At 49.6% G+C, this 10,190-nt stretch overlaps 1 protein-coding gene across 2 annotated transcripts in view; it reads right to left on the bottom strand.

Annotated features, from left to right (window-relative positions):
- Nucleotides 1–10,190, bottom strand: part of LOC144098590 (medium-chain acyl-CoA ligase ACSF2, mitochondrial-like) — a 34,779-nt gene that overhangs the window by 24,132 nt on the left and 457 nt on the right. The window lies entirely within an intron of this gene.

The following is a 10,190-nucleotide window of genomic DNA, read 5'->3' on the forward strand; positions in this document are numbered from 1 at the left end:
CAGAGCCAGACATGCATGTGCCGACTCGTGAGGAGTACTTTCGTTCGGGCGAGCTGGCTCGTTTCGACAAAGGTGCGGACTTGCGCAAAGAATACAAGGGCAAACGAAATAACACAAACGATATGTCGACACAGGGCGCCATGTACATACATCGGGAGACACGTCGTTGGAAATAATAGCGGATATCCGTGTTGAGTTGTTTTACGCGGCAATGCACGTGAAAAACATTTTATCTATTTAATATTTTTTATTGGGGGAGGGGGGGGGGGGGGCGTACGCGTTTGCTGCATCTGGAAACCCGACTGCTGAGTACTCGGCAAAAGGAAAATGCAAAACTATGTTTTCTCCTTATAACTCTGCCTTCCTTTGTGCAAAGATCCTGCAGGAGTAGGTCTTGTGCATTTGTGGGTAGTAGTTCATTGGTCCTCCTGTAAGGTTAGTTTAATAGCAACAAATAAGTACGAGCCCTTTAACCATTTCAATCGACTCCCAAGTTTACTTGGGGTTGACATTGCCCAGAGAGAGAGAGAATAAACTTTACTGAGAGCCTGCAGTCGGTATAGGTACCCTAACATGGGTGCCGAGTTACCGCGACGCGGCCTGGACGTCGTCACGTCAGCGCCTTTAAGACTGCATCCGGGTACTATCCGTGGGTAGCGTAAGGCTTGCGCCCTCCCCCGCAGAGTTCTCCGGTCGTTGTATATCGAGGGCCTCCGCGACCTGCTGAACGGCCTGAAGTTGGGTGTCGTAGTCTCCACTCTACATTTCAATTACTTTTCCAACAATCAGCCGCTGCGGTGGCTCAGTGGTTATGGCGTTCGGCTTCTGGCCCGAAAGACACGGGTTCGATCCCGGCCGCGGCGGTCAATTTCGATGGAGGCGAAATTCTAGAGGCCCGTGTACTGTGCGATGTCAGCGCACGTTAAAGAACCCCAGGTAGTCAAAATTTCCGGAGCCCTTCACTACGGCGTCCCTCATAGCCTGAGTCGCTTTGGGACGTTAAACCCGTATAAACCAAACCTTTGCGTACGAAGATACAGACTCCTCGCCCAGCTCCCGTGGACGCGGCGCGCGTGCTGGGTGGACTTGCGTGTGCGCGGTAGCCAGAGAACTTCGGCGTGACTTCGCTTTGGGTTTCCTGTACCATAATGACATCAGGCTTGCGGGTGAGGTGCTTGAGGTGCTGTTGTAGTAGTGCTTTTTTCTTTGCGTAACCATTGCAATTCCAATGCCATACCAGATCTTTTACTGGGGCAGTCATTGTGGAAATGGTCCGGGCACGGATTGCTGGATGATTGGCTGCATTTTCTGGGGATCTCCACTTAGTCCAGGGCGCGTCATAAGCATCTGCAGTTGTGCTTGCATCTGCATCATAATAGTCTGCATGTTCTGGCACGTCTGTTCGAGTTTTGTAAGGCGTTCGTTGGTGACCTTGCTGAAGGCTTCAGAGCGGTCTTCCAAGTTGTCAAGTCGCGCTAAGATCTTTCGGTCCTTGGTAGCCTCAAGTGCTCGTCGCTTGGGCGTCGGTTCCGTATCACTTTGGTGAGCCCTGGGATCTTGTTCGGGCACGGATCCCTGGGTAACGGGTTCCGCCGGCGGCTGGTCTCGGAGTTGCGGTTGTGTCGGCGCTGGTTGCGGTTGTTGCTGGAGTGCGAGGAGTTGGTCCAGCTTCGCATTGATTCTCTTGTTTGCGTGTTCGAGAGCAGCGACCTTCTGCTTGAGTTGCCTGTTCTCCGCACGAAGCGCCTTGACGGCAGCGTTCTCCGCGGAGGGTTGTCGCTCTGGCATCTTGTGTTCCTTGAGGGCATCTGCCCAGACAATACGTTCTCTAGTTTGTGACGGTTGTCGCTTACGACTCAAACTTCGCTCACTATTAGAACGTTGCCTGCTACTGCCGCGTGTTTGCGACCGTCCTCTTGTGCACTCGACCGACGTTTGCGCAGTGGCGGGAAGTCCCCTTAAAAAAATTTCTTTAGACAGTCTATAGACTGTCCATTGACTTCTGTCTGTAAAGTCTGTAGACTCTCTATAGACAACTCCTATAGAACAGTCTATAGGTAATACAAATCCCAGAGACAGTCGATAGACAATCGATAGATCTATTGTCATACACTTTTAGTAGACTTTTGTCTATAGACAGTCTATAGACTATGAATAGACAAGAAGAAATATCTATAGGAAGGCAATAGAGTCTACAAGAAATCTATACACTGGCTATGGATCATTTTTGTAAGGGTCGGCTTCTCGGTTTGGGAGACGGTGCAGCTGCTGGCTGCGCAAGTCCTCCATCTTACGATTCCATTGTCTGCGCTTGACAACACAGGGCACCTTGAACTTGTTTGTGCACTCCCGGGCGCCGGTCACGTGAGTTGAGTTGAGTTGAGTTTAGGTACTGAATGCTACAGGTGGGGTTAGCCTTGCTTTATCTACCGGCAATTGCTCCACCGTAGCATCCCTTCTATATTAACAATGCCCTAAAGCCTGTCGCATCTACCCCGCTATGCGCACAGTCTCTTATAATAGCACACATTCTCTCCCGCAGTCACCATCTATGCACACAATCAATCCACACAGCCCACATTCCAGTGCACTCCAGAAATCACCATCTATGCACATATTCAGTCACAGTAGAACATAGGCTATTGTAGTGCCACAATCCATACACACATTCACTCACAGTATAACGTAGCCCACTCCGGAAGACACCATCTACGCACACATTCAATCACAGTAGGTCATAGTCTGTTCCTGCTCTCACTATTTAGAAACAAGATCCGTGTCCTGCAGAAATGTTAAAAGAAGGCGTGCAGCCTCCCTTCTGCATGTCTGGTTTCCACTCGGGTAGACAATGTCCTGAACTGTACTGTAACGGGTTCCTGTCTTCTTGAAGGAAGCGAACATCACACACTTTTCCGCGTTGTACTCTGGCCAGTACATATAATGTTCGATATCCCCGCACACACCACATAAAGAACAAAGCGGAGACGATGCTATGCCCGTCTTATGCATCCAGGCAGGAGTGCGAGCAGAGGCCGTGCGAATTCGATGTAGTAGGCCTGAGATCTTCGCAGTCCCTCGGTCACACATGGCTAGTGGGGCGCACTCCAGAGGGTACTGAAATGACCGAGCACCGTTTTCCTGTAGAGACATTTTCCATCTTGAGGTACTTTTTCTGATGGAATCCTTGAGAGAGCTTTATGGGCGAGATTGTCTGCCACCTCATTACCGTTGACTCCTATGCGAGAGGGCACCCATTGGAAATATAGAGTAAAGCCTCTGCTGCGCAGATTCTGCACCAAGTGCAGAGAGCTTATAGACAAGGCGTCAGTAGGGAATCCGCGCTCTAACCTCTGAAGGGCAGATTTTGAATCAGTTAGGATGACAACAGGTTGAGCCGGACAAGACCCTAACTTCCGTAAAGCCGCCTCAAAAGAAACACTTTCAGCCATTGTGGAGGATACGACAGCAGTAAAGCGTACGGACCACTTACAGTCCAAAGAAGGAATATAAAAAGCCGTTGCGCTAGCTTGTTTGACCTTGTCCACAGAACCATCCGTGAAAATTTGAAGATGGCGGGCATACTCTGTTTCCAAGTGTTCAAGTACAAGAGAACGCGTTGCTGCCAAAAGAGAGCTGCGCTTTGCGCTCACATGGGGAATTGTGACCTTAAAGTCGAGGGTCGGAAAAGACCAGGGGGGTTTCAACCGTTTCCTTTGCCTTCGGACATTAAGGCCTAAATAACTAAGAGTAGTGAGTGCCAAGTAAGCCTTCGACTCATATATCTTGCAGAGCCGCTGGAGAATGGATCGCCAAGCTACCGTCTCTCCTAGGCGGCCAAGATTCATTAGTAGTCTCTGAGAAGCGATAAGGCTAAGAGGTTTCGATAGAGACTCGTGAAGTACTGCCTTATTCGCAGCCGCCCGAGGAACTCCAATGGCTCTTCTTAGGCCCTTTCTGTGGACAACTTCGAGACGTTCAAGTTGTGATGCCGAGGGGGAAATTAAAGGTAATTTTGATACATTATCCGGCTGACCACCAGCGCTTCATGAAGTTTGACCATTGAAGAAGGATGGTTTCCCCATTGCTCACGTGCAATTCTACGGATCACATTGAGACGAGAAGATATAGATGAAACAATCACGTCTACAGCTTTTCGCCACTGTAGGCGGGAGTCAATAATGACGCCCAGGAAACGCGTGTGGTTGAATTGACGGATGCAGGAGTGACCGAAGTCTACCTTCAACCGCGCTTCACGTCTTCCTACACCTGGAAACAGAATAAAGCCGGATTTTTCCTCTGACAGAGGCAATCCCACACCCTGAAGGTAAGTTTGTGCCGAAAGTAAAGCCTGTCGAGCTATCAGGGCTAATCGCTTGTGTTGGTAGCCAGTAATCCAAATACAGATGTCGTCAGCATATATTGACATACGCACTTGCCAGCAACATTTTTCAACGAATCGGGAAGGCCAGTCATTACGGCGTTAAAGAGCGTGGGGGAAAGAACACTTCCGTGAGGCCCACCTCGTGATAGAACCCTTTCGGTGCTTAACGTACTCTCTAACCGTACACGAACCGCGTGATCGCTTATAAACTTGTAAATGAATCTTAACATATGGCCCTGTATGCCCATGCCTTGAACACTGTTTAGAATTGAGCTCTGAAGCACGTTGTCGTAAGCTTTCGGAACGTTAAGAAAAATGGCCAAGGTGGAAAGGCCGAAAGCTCTCTGGTGTTCAATGTGACTCACCAAGTCTAAGAGGCTATCTTGGGCACTAAGACCTCGGCGGAATCCTTTCATACATGTTGGCAGTGCCTTGCTGTCCTCAAGCCACCACGATAAGCGTTCATTTACCAGCTTCTCCATCAACTTAGCTACACAGGATGTCAATGACACTGGGCAATACGAGGCAAGGTCTGTCATGTCTTTGCCAGGCTTCAGAACTGGAACTACATGTGCCATCTTCCATGACGGAGGAACATCGCCAGTCTCCCAAACTCGATTGATGAACTTGAGGAGCTCCTTCCTGAGTTGCAAGGGCAGATTATTCAGCATTTGATTGGTGATGTCGTCGGGACCTGGTGCACACCGGCGCCGCAGGCCACTGAGCGCAGTCTGAAGCTCGCGAAGCGTGAACGGGACGTCCATGATAGTCCTGGAGGAAGCAGGTGCTGTATATATATATCTATTCCATAATTAACACGTACGAGTGCGTCTGCAAATTCCTCTGCCAAGCACGCAATAGGTTTTTCCTTGCATATTGCAACAGCTTCAAAAAGCTTCGAAGGGCGAGATTCTCCAGCAAGGCTGCACATAACTCGCCATATTCTCGTCATCGGTGAGAACACAGTCGAACTAGCGCAGAATGAGGCTTATTGCGACCTGTAGAGCTTGTTCGTGTGCCGTCTAATAGCAGAATCAGCCTATTGAAGGTCGTCTTCAGTTGCCTGTCGTCCTTCTTCCGCACGAGTTGTTGCTGCGCCCTTCTCGCTGCGCAAAGGTTCCTGAGTTTTAAATCCTGGGTCGGAAAATGACCAGGTAACTTGACCGCCATAGTTGCTGCTAGCTTACTAGAAATCATTTTGTCAACAACATCACCAGAAACACGTTCTAGGTGCTCTCTGTACTTGTCCCAGGTGACCACATTGCTAATTTTAGGGCCATGCATGCGAAAGTAGACAGCAAACACAAAAATCGGATAGTGATCACTTCCCATGCGGTCAGGCGCTGTTGACCACCTCACGCGGACGTCAGGTGAATGCAGTGTCAGGTCTATAGCTCTCGCAGAGGCTGGAGGCCGGAAGAAAGTGGGGCTTCCGTCATTGGCAACACACAGGTCCAAACTGTCAATAACGTCTACGAGTTTGCGGCCACGGGAATCCGTGTTCCTGTCACCCCAGACGGCATGATGGGCGTTGAAATCACCGCAGATGATTCGAGGAGCTGGGCAGCGGTCGCAGAGCTGCTGTAGAATCTCCAATGCTACCTTCTTCTACGGGGACACGTACAAGGATGCAATAGAAAGGGTTCGAGAGCCGAGCTGCATTCTCACAGCCACTACCTCAATGTCATCCGTGCAAAGATCGGCAACGCTTAGAGAAAGATGTGGAATTTCCCTTCTTATGTAAAGCGCGGCATTTCCTGCAGGCAATGACTTTATGCTGCAGTTTTTATGGGCGACATATCAAGTCAAATATCTCCCGCTTGGCAGGCCAGCTTCTGACAGGGCCTATACTGGAACACAAGGCTCTTTCAAGAATAGTTTTAGTTCAGCTAACCTACTTAAAATCCCAGCGCAGTTCCACTGCAATATAAACGGCACTTTTCGGTGCATATGAGATCCACGAGGTTTAACATCAAACATATTAGATCGCAAGTAAGTTCGCTGCGAAGGTGGTAATTAGGGACTCAAAAGAAAGCACCAGCTGTAGGAAGTTTTTCAGGTTACCAGGCGCCATCGCTGGAGCATGTGAACGCAGGGCCCCAAACAAAACATGAAGAAGGTCAGACATACATTGATTTTTGAGCTCCTTATTTTGCGCAACGTACTCACAACATCGACAAAAGATGCCGATGGGGACACACTCTTGGCCGCAGTAGCTGGTTTTTTTTTTTGTCGCTTGTGCACCATTTTCTTTCCTAAAAATTCAATTTTCATTTTCATTTTGTACAGGACGACTGGAATATTGACTGAATTTATTTCAATGAAGATCACACATACCAGTATATACCTTTCAGCGATGAAACCAAATATGTGCACATGACAACATGAAAAAATTAAAACAAAAACAGACGAAAAGATTCTCGTCGTGCCTGTCACACCATGCCTTCTAGACTATTATATGAGTGATCTAAAGAGCTTAAGAACCTTTAGAGCACCCATAGATAACAATGGAAAGCATGGTGTGACAGGCATCTTTTCCTCTGTTATTTTCCACTTTTTTTTTTCTTGTTGTGATGTGCGCATATTTGGTTTCATTGCTGAAAGGTGTATGTGTGTGATCTCCACTGAAATAAATTCCAGTCAATAGTCCAGCGTCGTCCTGCGTGCCTCTCTGTGTCTGCCTTTCGATGGTTTTATTTGTTCGAAATATGTGCTAATTCGCCCAGCTCTCCACTCTACGAAGTCAAGGCGCGCTCGCGCCACATCAACGTCGGACTGCTTGGCAGAATATCGATTAATTATAATCGGTTACTGGGTGTGGTCTGCTCGGGGGATTTTTATATTTGCTTTCTTTATACCCCCATCACTGGTGCACCGCTATTCCCTCCTTTAAATGTGAGCGTAGTTGTTTCTGAGCTCTCGAGTTCTCGCAGCTCGCCATAGCCACAACTGTGGCAGCCCTCGTATACAGGTCAAGAAAATGCCTTTTAAATGTGAACGAATATCCTTGTTTTTCCCGCTTCGACAGAGGATGAGCGCTGCCGGTGGCAGACGCCGTATACGTGCACTGCCGTAAGCCTGACGACCGCAGGATGCCCGCCAAACACTGCAGGTGCCGACCTGTCGGTGACCCTGGGGCGCATCGAGCACCTGCCCGGTACTGAAGCGTTTTAATGGCGTGGCGTCGAACTAGGCTGCTTCCTTCCTAACAGCCCTTGGCACATAATACCGCAAGCATGCAGGTGCGCAGGCTGACACGTTGTTGTCCGACAGCACGCTGGGGCTAATATCAGCTAAAGAGAACACAATCAGGGGTCTAAGCACTCTTCAGATCGGTGGAAGTGCTCTTTCTGCTGCTTCGTTTGGAAGAGTTCAAACTCTGAAAGCGGATATGTGCATTTACAACTTTGTAATGAAAAATTTCGCGAATCGACGTAGTGTTCGAAATTACTACCTTTTTCTTTTTTCTCATAATACGAAGCGTGTGTTCGATGGCGCCCCTAATGACCTGAGCAAGTCGCAACGGTGGCTCAGCGGTTATGGCGCTCGGCTACTGACACGAAAGACGCGGGTTCGATCTTGGCCGCGGCGGTCGTATTTTGATGTAGGCGAAATTCTAGAGGCCCGTGTACTGTGCGATGTCAGTGCACCTTAAAGAACCCTAAGTGGTCGAAATTTCCGGAGCCCTTGCCTACGGCGTCTCTCATAGCCCGAGTCGCTTTGGGACGTCAAAACTCTCATAAACCATACCATAAACCAAACTAATGACCTCAGCCATCAATTTCAGCGTCAATTCGTAAACAGCCGCTTCGTCAGTATGGTTTTGCACTGTTCACGTCAGAACGGTTCATCGACTTAAGGACTGCCGCTTCTCTGATCCTCGTAAATAGATGAACGAGGAGCCGCTGCATCCATAGGTGTCATGTCCCAAGAGACAACAGGAGAAATGAGACTGCTTTGAAAACTGAAATGAAACATTGCGGATGAAACAAACAACCCTGCAGCGGCTTACATACCTGGTCAGAAAATCCGCCAGCAAGCGTAAGACAATCCCCCTCCTCCTCTCCTTAAACCAACGTTATAACCTCCTTCCAGCTTATTAGCGGTGCAGGTGACAAATCTGCATGCTGGCCTTCGCCCCCTAGACCTTAATTTATTTCGTAAAGACTCGGTATCTGTGCACGATGTCGTGAGCTTAAACCGGAAGAGGTATGCGCACGACGCGACCTTACAGCCCTCAGCGCCGGCGGTGGCGTTCTCGGCATTCTAAAAGCGTGGCTTTAGGACATCAGGTGCGTTACCTCCATAACGTTCGCGTCGTCGTCAAAGTACCGCCCTGAGATCGTCCCATTAGACAGTTTTAGAGTGGGGAAACCATGTCGTTTAGGAGAATGGGGGGGGGGGGGGGGGGCAGTGCGCAGGCTCAGAAGAATAAACCGAGGGGGCGTTACTGTCCTGCGCCTTTGCACACGGCGACCCGCTATTCACCTATACCCCTAAACGCACGTGCAGCATTTTTCCACGCGCTGCGCGCTGATGTCTGTACCGGTATGAAATGACACACATTATTTGCATGCAACCAATGATTACTGCACAAGTAGCGGCGATACGCACTTTTTTCCTTTGTTATACAGTTTTCCTGCGGAGGCGTTATGAGAAGCTTTCAACTCCAGTGGAGAAGTAACATAATTGGTTGTTTTGTGAAAGCTGACTGCTCCCTTCTCATTGGAGTTACCTCTCAACATCTGGCTAGTATGTTCATACGTAAGCAAGATAACGCAGCGAAAGGAGGCGGACTAGCAAACTAAACAAGGGCGTTGATTAGACGGCCGGCCCGCATCGTTATTAGGTCAGAAGGAAACTTCGGCCCCCGAGGCGCCTTGCCCCCTCTCATAAACAGATCTGAAGGGTGCGTGTTTTCGATCCCTGGACATGCTCGCACGCGCATCCGCCGTCCAGATATTCGGCAAACAAAACCTGTCCAGAGGCTCAGACTTGCCGCCTGATAATTTTGAGATTCCAGCGCGCGCGCGCGCCGGGGCCTCCGCTGGGGGCGCAAAGGTCGCCTCGTGCGCATACCGACGCAGAGACCGTATCTTTCCTAAACAGCAACCTTCGGAACCAATGAATAGCAGCTTTGTCAGTGAGGGGGAGGAAAGGTTTGAAACAAGAAGGCGGGGAGATTGTCGGAATTCCTGAATATTGTGCGCCTAGGTCTGAGGACGCAGTCTGGTCACCATAAGCGTAACGGTAGGCGGGATTTAACGTCTAAGGAAAAAAACGGTTTTGAGAGAATGAAAGGCGCAGTAACTGTCTCACTTCTCGGTGGACACTTCAAATACGCCTTGGGGGAAATGAGGAAAGTGGGCGTGAAAGAAGAAAGAGGTGCCGTATTGGACGGCTTCGGAATCATTTCGACCACCTGGGTGGTATCTGTGGACCACACCACACGGGCGCCTTTTGCGTTTGACCTCCATCGAAAAGCGGCCGCTGCGGCCGGGTTTCGTTAAACCCTCATACGTTAAACCCTCATAAACCCAAACTCATTCCGAGCGACAGCGTCAGCACCGAGCATCACCTGAACCATGTTCTTTCACTCCCTGCAACTGCGAGTGCCTTCGCATGTTGCAAGCGCGGATGGGAGAGTTTACTGATTGCTCTAAAACCTCCCGAAACGTGTTCCCTTCCACATGAACGTATCGTTTCAGCCCTTCGGACACGGCGCTCGCCAACAGCCTGACGTGAGTCGGCAACCACCGCCTTATCAACGGCTCCCCTACTGCCCCGTTGCCGGTTACGATAGCGATAA

This window comes from Amblyomma americanum, chromosome 7, assembly GCF_052857255.1.
Source record: "Amblyomma americanum isolate KBUSLIRL-KWMA chromosome 7, ASM5285725v1, whole genome shotgun sequence".
NCBI classification, from domain to species: domain Eukaryota; kingdom Metazoa; phylum Arthropoda; class Arachnida; order Ixodida; family Ixodidae; genus Amblyomma; species Amblyomma americanum.